This window comes from Heterocephalus glaber, unplaced genomic scaffold (assembly GCF_053883595.1).
Source record: "Heterocephalus glaber isolate CG9 unplaced genomic scaffold, H.glaber_assembly_v1.0 deba00000470, whole genome shotgun sequence".
Lineage (NCBI taxonomy): Eukaryota > Metazoa > Chordata > Mammalia > Rodentia > Bathyergidae > Heterocephalus > Heterocephalus glaber.
In genome coordinates, this window is record NW_028258145.1 from 28,889,022 (window position 1) to 28,904,852 (window position 15,831).

Genomic DNA, 15,831 nt, shown 5'->3' on the forward strand with positions numbered 1-15,831 from the left:
CAACTGTCACAAACTGACCAGGTCTCCCTTAACTGCAAAGCTCCCTTAACTGGGATCTCTCTCTCTCTCTCTCTCTCTCTCTCTCTCTCTGCAAGTCCTTTCTTTCAATCCTTCAAGCTAGAAGACAGTCACTCAAGAAGCTTCTCTCTTTCTTGCACCACAATAGCCAACAGGGCAGCCTTCCTAGTGGTCCTGAGATGTGTCTCCTCTGGGTCCTCCTGTCTGGCCTGGAGTGAGACACAGCTTTCTGATGGGCTTTCCTGATCCTGTTCCACCTTCAAACCTAGCTGTTCCCAAACTCTGAGACCACCAGCATGAAGCATTAACATGATGTGGGCATGTGTCAGAAATGCAATTTCTCGGGCTTCATGTAGAACTATTGAATCAGAAACTGCAGGAAGCTCAGTTACTAGGGTTTTACAGGCCCCAGCTCCAACCAACACTCCTGTGCCCTGAAAACCTACCCTTCAATAGAAGAATTATGCACTGAATACCAGTCATGGGCAGAGAGTACTAGGTAGTTTTGGTGGCCTGGTACAGGTCTGACTTCCATATAAAGTGAGAAATGAGGCAAAGGAAATGTCACCAAGGAAAGCTTCCTGCTAAAAGAATCTACATGGTGACCTGTGACTGTCCCCTATGAAGAAGGGACATGGACCATCAAAAGGTGGACTTACTCATCTTCTAACCATTGTTCTGAGTGTTTGGTTGCTTAAGCCTAAATTCTAGGCCCTGTGGGAAGTATTTGTGAACCTTTCATGTTGCAAGAAAAGCCTTCTCGGCCTGTCCTGGAGGAAGAAAAATGGAGACTGTCATTTAAAAGGTGGTGAATGTGACAGGAGCTGTCCCAGCAAGGACTGAGTGTTTCAGTCTTGACTGGAGGAGGCAGACAGCTTGACACTAAGTGTCAGGGTCACAAGCTTCTCTCTGAAGTTCTGTCTCTAGGCAGAGATGAAGACAGAGCTGGGACAGGGCACCAGTCTCCCTTGACCTGATCTCTTCAGTGTCAGGGTTAGCTCAGCTTCTTTCTAACCAATCAACACTGTGGTTGGAGAACAGATGGAGACACTTTGGCCTTGTGGAATTTATACCTAGATTGGTACCATCTGAGAATAAACAGTAAAAAGCCTATAACAAAAAGGAGCTGATTGTGAGCCAGAGCCCATACAGCCTAGAGACCAGAAAGGGGAACCAACTAAACTGATGCTCTTAGACATGTTCTGGGAGGCAGATGTCTGCCTAGACTTTGATACATAGGAACAAATGGAGAGGGGGTTGCTAAACCAAATGCCAGAGGTACTTGTTTCTTTCCTAGTATGAAGAACGCCATCCTTAAAATTTCTTTCTTTTTTTTTTTTTGGACTGGGGATTGAACTTGGGACCTTGCTCTTGAGAGGCAGGTAGTGGAACCACTGAGCTAAATCCCTGGCCCTAAAATTTCTTTCTTAACACTAGTTTTTTCTGGTTTCAAAAATTCAATGCAAAATGTTCAAAGAATACAAAAGTGTATATTTTAGACGTCCCTTGTACTTCCACACAGATCTGATCACTGTTAACATACTGTTTAATTTATAAAAATTGGGTTGTTGTCACATATATTTTTTACCACTATTCTGAAAATTGTCGTCTCTTAGTACTCTTGGGTGTCTTTCCAAATCACTTCATATAATTTTTTAACCCTAGCATGGTTTTCCACAGTAGGGATATGCCATAAATGACTTAACCAATATCCTATTCATGGGGTTCTGAGTCATATACAACTTTTTACTCTACAAACATTGTTGCAATTAATAATACTTTATGTATGTACCTTTGTGCACATATGTGGATACTTCTATGCAGCAAAGTTTTAAATTTTAAAATACATTTTTAGGGCCAGGGAGTTAGCTCCGTGGTTCCACAGCCTGCCTCGAAAGCACAAGGTCCTGAGTTCGATCCCTGGTACCAAAAATAAATAAATAATATTTTTATTGGTATATGTTTGTGATACAGAATAATTACATTCATCTTGGGGGATTGGTACATATACACACTGCATCATAATCATTTTCACTTCTCCTTCCCTTCCTAACCGTTCCCATCCTCTCCTCCTCAGACTGCCTTCTTTTCTCCTCAAACCACTTCCTCATTTCCTATCATCTCTCTTTAATATTTATTGCTCTTTAAATTACTTATATTTGGGGATTTCTCACATTAAAAAACCCATGCAATATTTAGCTTTCCATGTCTGATTATTTATTTCACTTAGCATTATGGTCTCAAGATCCTTCCATTTTCCTTTGAAAGACTCATATGTATCCTTTATGGCTAAGTAGACACCACTGAAATGTCTCACTGTATTGCTCAGTCTGGTCTAGAACTCATGGGCTCAGGTGCCCCTTCTACCTCAGCCTCCTAAGTAGCTGGGATTACAGATGTACTGGCTTTATGGTAAAGTTCTAAAAGCAGAATTGAATAATCGAGAAAGAACATGAGAAATACTGGTGGAAACTGCCAACTTGTCTTCCAAAGTACCTGTTTATGGTCCTTCCAGGAGTGTAAGAAACCACCTTCTTCACCTGCTTTCAGACTCTCAGAATTAATGTGTTTTTTCCCACTAACATTTGCTTATTACATTTACAAACATGCTAATTTTCACATGATGTACTATCTTAGAATTGTTTAGCTTTTTTCTTAATTATAAAATAATATATGATAGTTTAAAAAGACAAAGGAAAATATGAGAACTAGGTGTTCACATCTGGAGCTGTTTCCTTCAGTGGGCAGCTGGTTGTATCCATAGCTCTGCTCATCTGTCTCTTCTTGTGCCCAAAGGAACCATGTGAAATACTGGCAATTATTCATCTTTTTAATTTTTCCTAATCTGAAAAGAGAAACTTCTCATTTTTTTGTCTCAAAATTAAAATTTAAAATTATGTGGTAATTAATGTGAATAGACATTCATTTGCTAACTTAAAAAAATACTTTTTATCTCCTTGGAGAATGCCTGGTTTACTTTTTTAAAAAAAATTAATTTTATTGGTACAATTTAAATATACATAATGATCACATTCATCAAAGGAAATTTGTACCTGTACATGGAATATCTTGATTCCTTTTTTTTTTCAAATTAAATTCTTTTATTGGTACATTGTACGTATACAACACAATTACATTTCTCATTGGGAATTGTACCTCTTGATTCCTCTTTTTTTCCCAATCCCCTTCCCTCCTTTCAACCCCCTCCCCTCCTTATTTACAACTAGTTTATATTTTTGTCAATTTTCCTATTGGATTGTTCATTTTATCTTATTGAGTTATAGACTTATTTGTATATCATATTAGTGATATAAGCCTTTTTGATATTGTCTGATAGCATTTGCATTAATGAAGTTTAATTAAATGTCTTTTCCTTTTGAAGTCTGTCTTTCATAACATTCTTAGGAAGGCTCAACATTTATTTTTTAATTTAAAAAAATTAAATTGTGGTAAAACACACATAATATTTACTATCTTTTTAAATATTTACTATTTTAACCATCTTAAAATTTATAGTTATATAATATTTAGTATATTCACATTGTTATACAACCAATCTTTGGAACATTTTCACCTTCCAAAATTGAAATTCTATAGTCATTAAATGATAACTGCATTGTCTTTTCCCTCCCCAGTCCATGGCAATTACCATTCTATTTTCTTTTTATTGGTACATGTTTGTAACATATAACGATTACATGCATCTTGGGGAGTTGGTACAATATTTTAATGTTTCTAGTACATAATGATAACATTCCTCATAGGGGCTTGATGCATGTACACAATGCGTCACAATCCACTGCCCTTTTAAATCTCATTTCCTTTCCCCTTCCTCCGTCTCTTGGTTTTCTTCCCTGCTAAAGATCTATTTCCAACTGTCTTTTATTTTGCACTTCATTTATCTTTATGATATCTCATATAAGAAAAGCCATGCAATATTTAAACTTGTGTGTCTGATTTACTTCACTTAACATTATACCATTCTATTTTCTGTCTATGAATTTGGAAACTCTGAATACCTCATATATGTGGAACCACACAGTATTTTTATGTCACTGGTATATTTCATGTAGCATAATGTCCCCAAACTTCATTTATATTGTAGCATTAACCAGAATTTCTTTCCTTTTAAAGGCTGAATAATATTTCATAGTACAGTTTGTATAGTCAACAAAATATAGAGATGAATCTCCAATAAAGAAAGTTCTATTTGGGAATTAAACATGAAAATGGATTTGAGACATACACATTCCCCTGTGTCTTAGTTACTTTTTATTGCTGAGACAAAATACCTAACACTCACAAGTTAAAGAAGGAGAGGTTTCAGTTCATTGTTGGCTGGTTCCAAGCTAGGGCAGCATGGCAGAGGGGCATGACAGAGCAGAAACAGTCCATGGAAGGACAGGCAGGAAGTAGCAGCCTTCATTCTGTTTTCCTTTTTATTTCATTCAGGCTATGAGCTTATTTATTGGTGCCACTCATACACAGGGTGGGTCTCCCATCTTCAATAAATCCATTCAGTAATACCAGAACTATATGTTAAACCAATCAGTGGACTAATCTAGTATCACATTCATAATCCAGTATCACACTCCCATGATCCAGTCACTCCCAAAAGCCCCACCTATGAGTGCATGAGGTATTGAGGTTGCATCTATATATGAGGTGTAACACCCTGGGAGGTCTTGGTTATGTTCAGAGAACAAAAGAAAGTTTGGGGCTATACTGGTATTATGGTTTGTGTCTAAATGTTTTGCCAAAGCCTCATGCACTCATAAGTGCGGCTTTTTCAGAGGTGGCTGGATCTAGAGTATGTGATGCTGGGATTGATTCACGGTACAATCCTAGGATCAAGGGCACTATGATTCAGGATGTGAGTGCTAACTGCCCTAAGTAGCCAGGATAAGACAAGGGATAGAAAGAGCTGTGGTCGTCCCTTATTGCCTTTGCTACCTTCTGTGTGCCTTGAACTGTTTATCCTCTCTGATGCTTGTCTGCCATTTACCCTGCCTTGGAGACAGCTGATTATGGATTGATACCTTTACAAACGGAGCTAAACCTTTCCTCTTTTAAGTTTGGGTGCTGGGTATTTTGTCTCAGCAACAGGAGAAGTAACTAAGACAACTGGGAAAGAGAAAAGCTATGTGAACTGTTGTTGAAGAAAGTCCATTGGTACAGGCAGACACGAGGTGAAATGTATAATCTTATGGTCATAGCAGGCTCTTTTGTTAGCTTGTGAGACAGCATATCAGGCAAATATTCTTGAATAGGTGGCTAGCTGTCCTTGTGATGCTATTTGTCCTTATGATTGTTCCTGTTATCTGGCAAATGATGTGTAAGAGTCCTTTAATATGGCCTTCCCTAGCTCCATTTTACCAGAGTTTGACATAAGTGACTCTATTTTGAGTCTGACAACTTTCACAAGATATGCCACATTGTATTTATCCATTCATCTGTTAGGGGACATTAAGTTCTTTCCACCTCTTGGCTATGGTGAGTAATGCTGCTATGAAGATGGACAAACAAATAGCCTTTGAAACCTTGCTTTCACTACTTTTGCTTAGATACCCAGTTGTAGAATTGTGGGATATGTAGCTCTATTTTTTAATTTTTTGAAGAACTGCCATGTTTTTCACCATTTTACATTTCCACTAAAAATGCATATGATTTCCAATTTCTCCACAACTTTGTAAGCACTCATTCTTCATAGTAGCCGACCTAATGGATGTGAGGTGCAATCTCATTGTGTGTGTGTGTGTGTGTGTTTAAATTAAATACTTTCTTTTTTAGAGTACTTTTAGTTTCACAGAAATATTGAACTGAGAGTTTCCATAACCCCTAACTCACACATATACTCAGCCTCTGCCATTATCAAAATCTCATACCACAGCAGTACATTTGTTACAGCCAATGAATTTACATTGGCATGTCATTATCATCCAAAGTCCATAGTTTCCATTAGGGTTTGCTTTTGGTGGTATATATCTTATTGGTTTTGACAAATAGATAATAACATGTATTCAGGACAGTTTCACTATCCTAAAAATCCTCCATGTTCTTGCCCCCCAAGTTCCCAAAACCAACAAGCTTTTTAGTGTTTCCATAGTTTTGCCTTTTTTAGAACATCTGATAGTTGGATCTCACAGTATAGGCTTTTCAGATTATTTTCTTTTACTAAGTCATAGGTATTTCAGTTTCCTCCATGTCTTTTTTATAGTTTCATAGTTCATTTCTTTTTAGTGCTGAATAATATCCCATTGTGTGGATGTCTTATAGTTGATTTATTTATTCACCTACGAAAGGACATCTTAGTTGCTTCCAAGTTTTTGCAATTAGGAGTAAAGCTGCACTTAACATCCTTGTGCAGATTTTTGATAGGCATAAGTTCTCAGCTCATTGGGCTATTTATTGATAATGATATGGTTATTTTTGTGAGAAATTTTCAAATTGTCTTCAAAAATAGCTGTATCATTTGACATTCCCACCAGCAATGATTAAGTGCTTCTGTTGCTCAACTAATTCCCTCCACTTGACAGTTGCTGATTTTTCAATTGCTTTATGGGAAAAAATAGCAAATGCTTATTTAAACCCTCTTTAAAATAAATTTTGTCACTTAACTTTTGTCAAAGTAAAAAGGTATTTATTTTGATTTAAAAGGAATATCCATTCAAAAATTTTAGGAAATGAAAGTATTAAGTATAAAAGAAAAATTCTCACTACTCATATAATCACTATGAACTACAATCTTTTCAGGCATTTTCAATATATTTAGAAAAATGGTGCCATACGTACACAATGCTTTATATGGTATATAATTTATTTTACATTTTGTTAATATTATTATTTTTTGGTACCAAGGATCGAACTCAGGACCTTGTGCTTGGGAGGCAGGCGGCAGAACCACTGAACTAAATCCCTGGCCCTTGCTTTTCATTATTTTTCATTTGCCATTAGAATATCAGCTCCAAGAAGGCAATCATTTCTTTCTTTCTTTTTTTTTTTTTTTTTTGGTACTGGGGATCGAACTTGGGTCCTTGTGCTTGAGCAGCAGGTGGCGAAACCACTGAGCTAAATCCCTGGCCCTAATCATTTCTTTCTTTGTCACTGTGGTATCACTGTGACTAGCAGAATTTGACACATGTAGGCACTCAATAAATATCTGTTAAATGAAGAAATAAATTCCACTTTTATCACATATGAAAATGTCTCAGAATTTATTTTTTATATGTCCATAAGTATAGGTTTTCATCCTCATGTTTCATTGGCTGAATATATTTCAATGTATTTATTGATTGTCCCTTTTATTATTGGCCATGTAAGTGGTTTCCACTATTATAAACAATACTGTGATGATATGATTTCACTGTTCGTGTACCTGTGGGACTATTTCCTTGGGTCAACTCAGAGAAGTTTCTTCGTCAAATAGAATGCACATTTTGATTATAAATCATCTTGCTATCCAGATCTCCAGGAAATGTTTGCATTTTATTCTCATACTCAGTTATGAGTGTTCACTTCCATTTTCTACAACCTAACCCAAGACCATCAAAGCTTTTATTCTTTGCAATCTGATGTTAAAAGTAGTGCTGCGTTACATTTACTTGATTATTAGCGAGTTACACATCTTTTCTTGTATATTGTTCATATATTTTTAAAAATTTTATTTTTGCTTATCTATGTTTATTAAGTTGCTTGATTCTTTCTTATTTATTTGTAATGGCAGTTAAATTAAGTATATTCATGAACCTTTTGTATGTCATGAATGTTGCAAATATTTCTAGTTTGACATTTCTTTTTAAATTATTTTCATGAAGTGCAAGGTCCTGAGTTCGATCCCTGATACTAAAAAAAAAAAAAAAGTAAAATTATTTTCATGGTATCTTTTGCCAAACTAAAATTTTACTTAATTTTTTTTATTTCAGGGATACCATAGGTTAAGTATAATACACAGATTTTAAGAGCTCAGTGAGTCTCTTTTTTAAAATAAATTTTATTATATATGTTTCAAGTTTATAACTTGATGTTATGGATGCATATAGATAATAAAGTGGTTACTGTAGTGTAGTTATTTTTTGTGACAAGAGAAGCTAAAATCTACTTAACGAAATTCTATAATATAGTACCAATATTAAACATGGTCCTCATGTGCATAAGCTGTCTAGAGGTCTTCATCCTACGTATCTGCTACTCTATCCTTTGATCTACATGTCCCATTTTTCCTCTTCCCTTTCCTGCCCCCCACTTCACCCCTTGTAGCCACTACCCAAATCAGTTTCATGGAACCTCGCCCAGCCAATAATCCTCCCAAGGGAAACCTTTAACTTTTGATGTAATTTCTATCTTACCTTTCATGGTTTCTATTTTGGGGCCACATTTAGAAAAACATTACTCAATTCATAAGCATGTAAATATTCACTACATTTTATTATGTTGCTTTCATTTTTTATTATGTTGAAATCGTTAACCCAGCTAAAATTTATTCTAATGTAAACTGTGAGATAGGAATTATATCTCATCTGTTCCCCAAAGGGCTATCCAACATTAATTCAGTAACTAGTCAACACCATTTAGTAAGCGGTCAACACCATTTATTTATTAATTTTCACTATCTCCATGATTTAAAACCTTTTTCTACAATATAGCTTTAGATTTTAAATAATGCATTTTTACCCTTTCCAACCCTTTAAATCATTTTGTGAAATTACTTCACCATTTGTCCTAAAACATTTGGAATTCTAGTTGGAATTAGATTGAATTATATATTAATTTGGGAAATATGTATATCTTTACATTGTTGGACAAAATATGTCTTTCTATTCATTCAAAACTTGTGTTATGTTCCTCAATAACATCTTTTTTTATATTTTAGAAATTTTATTACAGGACTGTTTTTTAAAAATTAATTTTATGGGTGCACTTTAGCTATAGAATATAACGACAAAAAAAAAAGAGCCTAAAAAAAGAGCTTAAAAAAAGTTTAGGCCAGGGATTTTTTTTCCCCATTAACTTTATTGGTAAATTTTAGGTATAAAATACAGTTACATTCATCATTGGGATCTTGTACCATTACCTGAGTCTCTTGGTTCATATTTTTTTCCCCTTCCCTTGCCCTCCCTTCACCCCCTCCACCCTTCCCTATTTGCAAAGACCTTGTTTCCATTTCTTTCCCCTTCTCATATTTTTTCCTTTCCCTTTTTTCCCTTCCTCTACCCCTCCCAATTCCCCTGCTCTTTTAGACCTTTTCTTCTTGTTACACAATATCAGTTATACATTTTTAAAATTACAATATTAAGATCTAGGAGACATTACCACAGATTTTACAGAATTTAAAAGGATACAGAAAGCATATTACAAAAATCTGTTTTGAAATAAATTTGACAACTTCTAAGAAGTAACTTAGAAGACAAATTAATGAAATTAACTCTGGAGGAAATATAAAATTTGAATAGCACCTATTAAAGAAAGTATATTCCTAGCTTGAAAACCTACCTATATGACAACAGGCTCATAAACATTTTAACTGATAAATTATATCAAACAATTAAAGCAGAAAAAAGAAGGAAAACTTCTCCCCTCATTTTAGGAACTCAGCATTGTGCTAATCCTAAAATTGGATGAAGATAATAGAAGAAAAAAGTATGAAAATAGATAGAAATTTGTTTAACAAAACAAACTATTAGAAGTCAGATCTGGCAGTATGTAGAAAGTGGTTTTGTGATAGGGATGGCAGTGTTGGCTCAGCATTGGAAGATCCACCCCCAAAAGTCATCATTTTAACAGAGGAAAGGAAAAAGCCATATGATCCTGTCACTAGTTAGAGAAAAACTATTGGACCAAATTCTATAGCTGTTCATGGTAAAAGCTATCAGGAGACTAGAAGTAGAACAGAAACTTCTCAACAAATTAAAGACATGTACTCCATCCTTCCAGTGAGAATGCCTTGTATGAATGGAGAAGATATAATGCTTTCTCCTTAAGGTGGGGAACAAGGGCAGATATGCTTACTCTTTATTTGTTCATTAAACTTTGAAACATAGTCCCCACCAAAATAGTCTGGCAATAAAATGACACAATTAGGATAGGATTGGCATGGCAGAAGCAAAATCTTTATATGTAGAAGAAATGATGACCTACAGAGAAAATTCTAAGAAATCTCTAGGAGCCCCTAGAACTTGTACTTGAATTTAGCAGGATTAGAAAACACAAGGTATATATAAAAATTCAGGTCTGTGTATACTTGCTATAAATGAAGAATTGGATATTGAAATTTAAAAGTTATGTAGGAGTACAAAGGACCTAGAAAAGCCAAAAACAAAAACAAAAACAGTGTCAGAAGACATTTAGCACCCAATTTTAAGACTTCTTCTAAAGCTACAATAATCAAGGCAGTGTTGGTGTAAGGAAAGACATATAGATCATTTGAATAAAACAGAGAATCTAGAAATAGACCCATACATATATGGTCCACTGAGTTTTGAAAGATTATTTAACATTAGCATTTTATAGAATATAAACTCAATTCAAGAGCCGAGGAAGAGATAGTGTCTTCAGCAAACGGCGCTAGAACACCTGGTATCCGTATATAAAAAATTAACCTCAACCCTTTATTTCCATACATGAAAATAACTTGAAGGGATCTATGAACCTAAATAAGAAAGCCTAAAAGTATAAAACTCTAAGAATACATTATAAGGGAAAATGTTTATGGATTCAGGGTAGGCAAGAACTACCTAGGATACAAAAAACATGATGTATAAAAGAAAAACATTGATAAATGAGATTCCATCAAAATTTAGAACTTTAAATGACATCATTAACATGAAAAGTAGTCCTTAAACAGACCATATTTACAATGCATTTAACCTATGAGCAGAATATATAAAGAATTCTTAGAGCTAAGAAGATGATAAATAGCCAGTACAGCACAAGGAATGGTGTGCAACTCTAGAATCAGAAAAATACTAATCAGTACAATAATAAGATTGAATTATACACTCATTAGGGAGATGAAGTCAAAAGTTTTAAAAGCCTTGTCATGACTTTTTCTTTTTGTTGGATTCTCCCCCTTTGCGTTTAATTTGTCACACCCAATGGATTCATTCTGCTGAGTTTCCTGGGGTTGTGATCCTCATTGTCTTTTCCTAGGGTATTGTCTAAAATTTTTTGGAGTGCAGGTTTGGTATTCATGAAGTTCCTGAGGTGCTCTTTATCATGAAAGTATCTTATTTCTCCAACAATTTTGAAAGATAGTTTTGCAGGGTACATCAATCTGGGTTGGAGGCTGTTTTCCTTTAGGGCTTGAAATACATCACTCCAAGCTCTTCTTGCCTTGAGGGTTTGCATTGAGAAGTCTGCTGTGATTCTGATGGGCTTTCCTTTGTATGTGATTTGTTTCTTTTCTCTCACTGCTTGTAGAATTTTTTTCTTCTGTTGGATTTCTGGAATCCTAACTATTATATGCCTATGTGTAGATTTTTTTTGATTAAGGCTAGCTGGAGTCCTATATGCCTCACTTATCTGTATGTCAAGTTCTTTTCCCCTGCTTGGGAAGTTTTCTGCCATCACTTCTGTGAACAGTTTTTTTATGTCATCTGCACTCTCTCCTCTTTCTTCATTGACTCCAATCAGTCTTATGTTATTCTTCTTTGCATCGTCTAGCAGCTGCTGGGTTGATTTCTCATGTTCCCTTACAATTTTAAAGCAATTTTTCTTTTCCTGGTCACTAATTGCAATCTTATCTTCTATATCTGAAATTCTATCCTTACATTGGTTCATTCTGCTGCGCAGACTTTCAATGGAGTTTTTAATCTCTTGGAAATCTGTTTGTATCTGTTTTATGGATTCCATTTGTTTCCTATATTGGGATTCCATCATGCTCCTCAGATCCTCTATTTTTTTATCTGTGTCCTCTCTAGATTTATTAATCATGCCTTGCACCATGAGCAAAATCTTTGCTGTTATCTGAGTAGTTATTTCTGATTTCATTTTTCCCTGGTCCTCTTTTGTTGCCAGTTCAGAGAGTCCAGGTGGTTGAATATCAGAGTGTTCCATCTCATTTCCCTTTGGGGTTGCTGTAGGTGATCCAGAAGTCTGTTTTTGATGCTTGTTTATGTGTCTTCTCATTTCCATGGGGTGGGGTGCTTCTGGCACCCGTACGACTCACCTTCTCTGCCCTAGGAGCTTGGGATGGCAGCGGGGGAGCTTCCTTCCAGGTGCTGGGACTGGCTCAGATTCTCTGCCCTAGGAGCCTCAGGCCAGGGATTTAGCTCAGTGGTTCCAGTGCCTGCCTCGCAAGCGTAAGGTCCCACGTTTGAGCCCCAGTACTCCCCCTCCCCAAAAAAGAGTCTATACAATATAGTGACATTCATCATTGGAAATTTGTACCTTTATGTAATATTTTGGTTCTTCTTTTTTCCCCATTCCCCTGCCCTCCCTTCAACCCCTCCACCCCTCCTGATTTACAAAGACTTTGTTTCCATTTTTTCATTTTCTCATATTAATTCCATTCCCTTCTTGCCGTTCCCCAACCCTTCCTACTTCCCCTTCTCATTTAGACCTTTTCTTCCTATTTCACATTATCTATTATACCTTTTGGTCCTTATTTACACTTTCAGTTTCTCCCACCAGAGAAACTTCGGTATATCTTAAAGTTTCTGTCATATAGATCTTACATAATTCAGATTTAACTAGATTTTTATATCTTAGTTGCTGCTATATTAAATTTCTGTTATATTTTCTAATTGATTATTACAGCCATGTAACAAATGTATAAATTTAATTATATATGCATATATGTTATATACATGTAACTAGTCATCTTAGTAAACTCATTTGTTTAAAAGTTTTCTCTTTTAGACAGATAGCATATTGTCTGAAAACAACATTTCAACCAATAGTCTATCTTTTATTTATTTTATTTTTATTATACTATTAGAAATTTCAGAACAATGTTAAATGTTTTGCCCTTACAACTGACTTCCTTGTCAGTAATGAGAATGCCTCTTATTCAATGTTAACCCATCCCAGCCTTTCCCACAGGTTCAAAGTTGTTAAATCTGAAGTGGGCACTAGATAATTGTGTTCTTTTAGTTACATAGGTAAAAATTGCTTCTCGGACTTTTGGCTAAGATCAAGTGTAGTTACACAGGTAATTTTGAAGCATGTTCTCTTACAACATACCATTGAGGTCCCTACTGTAGTGTTTCTCCATTAAATATTATTCTATATAATACACATTGCTTTTCATATTAAGGAAGGATTGCTCTATTCTATATTTATTAAGAGTTACCAAAAGAAAAGAGTTTGACTTAAAATATTTTTAGCATTTCAATGATACTCCTCCTAGGATAAATAAGCAAGCAAGCAAGCAAAATCCATCTGTTTAAAGACAACAAAGAACTACAAAACATGAGAAAGAGAAAGAAAACTTACCTGTGTGAACCCAGCGTTCTATGCCATTTTTCTCTTGACATGTCTTTCAGTGATTAACTTCTTAAACCAAAAAATTGAGCAAGAAGCAGTAACTAAGAGACTGAGAAGGTAATCAGAGTTTTTGATACACTCATGGGGCCCCAGAGAAAAATGGGATTTGGATCCCATTGTGGAGGAGGGGCACTGTTAAATACCACAGGCTCTCTGTTGGGACCTGTGATGGTTAACTTTACGTGTCAATTTAGCTAGGCTATGATACCCAAGTATTTGGTCAAACATCAATCTAGATGTTTCTGTGAAGATATTTTTAGATGAGATTAACATGTAAATCAGTAGACTTTCAGTAAAGCAGATAACCCCCTCCCCCATGATATGGGTGAATAACATTCATTTTTTTGAAGGGCTTAATAGAAAAAGATTGACTTTCCTAGAAGAAGAAGGAATTCTGTCAGCAGATTGCCTTTGGACTTGAGCTGCAGCACTTTCCTAGGTCTCCTGGCCTACTTGCAGATTTTATATTGGCTTCCATGATCATGTGAACCAATTCCTTAAACTGTCTGTCTTTACACACACACACACAAACACACACACCTTTTATGTTGTTTCTCTGGAACAGGATAATACACAACTCTTGAAATGCTACACTGTAGGAGTAAGGGTAAGAGACCAGGTCTTATAAAGACCAAACCTAGCTTTGAATAAATTCAATTCCTGATTGGAATAAGATGATTTCTAACCAAAAATCTGGAATAAACCTCCCTAGAGGAAGTTAATTTTATTAACAGGTCTACTAATTTTTGTTCATAATATCTCAAATTCATTTAAAAGTTATCAAGAGACTGTCTCCGAGGGCCACACCACAGGAACCAGCATGCAGACACACTGCAGAGACGGGGCGTGGAGGGGGGGAATAAAGGAAAATTGAAGCCCACTGGGAAAGTGAAGAAAATCTCTGCAATAAAGGCACACTAGACCACCATAGTTGGTAAATTGGTGTGATCAGCACCTCCCATAGAAATCTTGACTCGCTTTGGGGGAAGGTCAGCTGGAACCTGCAGTAGAACCTTGCAGAGTTCAACCCTGCAGGAGGACAGGGACCTCAACTTGGGCCTTGCAGCCAAAAATAAGCCTGAATCTCAGTGCACTACAGCTGGCTTGCTGAGACTAACTGACTTAGATCTGCACACTGCTGCCCACGTTGTCTACCAGGACAGCAGAGACATACCCTGAGAAAGGCCTTATATATGTATATATGTTATATATATAATATATGTATACATATTTCTTTTCTCTCTCTCTTCTTGTTTTATATTTCTCTCCCTCTTTTTCCCTGTTCCTGTCCTATTTTTTTGTTTGTTTGTTTTGGTACCAGGGATCAAACTCGGGTCTTTCTGCTTGCGGGGCAGGCTGCAGAACCACTGAGCTAAATCCCCAGCCCATTCCTGTCCTATTTTGGATTGTTTCTCTCTCTTTCCTTCTCTCGCCTGTCATTATTCTCTCTTCTTGTCTTTGTTCCTTCACTGTCTTATCCTCTTGTCTTCAATAGTTTCCCAAAATTTACGTACTCTTCCAGTGTCCTCTGGCCTCACTGCTAACTTTTCCTCTCCTTCTATCTCTCTACCCTTCCCTCCTCAACTCCTTCTAATCCTCACCCTGAAGGGTAAATTTGCTATATTGAAGGGTTTATTTACTACAAACATATTTTAGGCTGGTCCTCAATCTCGATCTAGCTCATATGGTTAAAGGTGACAGATTAATAGCTATCACAAATTGTCATTCTTGAAGCTGTGTTTGATGCTGTTGTCGATACTTATTGTGTCATTGGGCTAAGGTGTTGTGATCTAATCAGTTGTCCTCCCTGGTATACCGAGAACACAATTGCCTAAGAGGCATTAGAGACTCAAAGCCTAAGGACCAGCTATACCTGAAAGACACTTCTGAGAACCAATCATTACATAAGGTTCTAAATTCAAACAATAAAGATACTATAGCAATACTGAAGTATCAGCCCAGGAATTAAACCAAAAACAGCACCAACAACAAAAATAGAAATAAGAAGACACTTAAGTAAGGTACAAATCCAGACTTCCATCGCACCACAGGCAAATTCTGGGGGCAATGAAGTGGAAAGATCTGATAATCAACCACCTGGACACTCTGAACTGATAGCATGAGAAGTAACAGAACAGATGAATGAAGCTCTAGAAAAATTCAAAACAGAAATAATTTCCCAGATAACTACAGAGATGGTGAGCAGAATGAAAGACATGATTAGAGACTCTAGAAAAGAAACAGATAAAAAATTAGATGAGCTCAGGACCATGATGGAAGCCACGAATGCCCAGCATAGGAAAGAAATGGAAACCATGAAACAGATTCAAA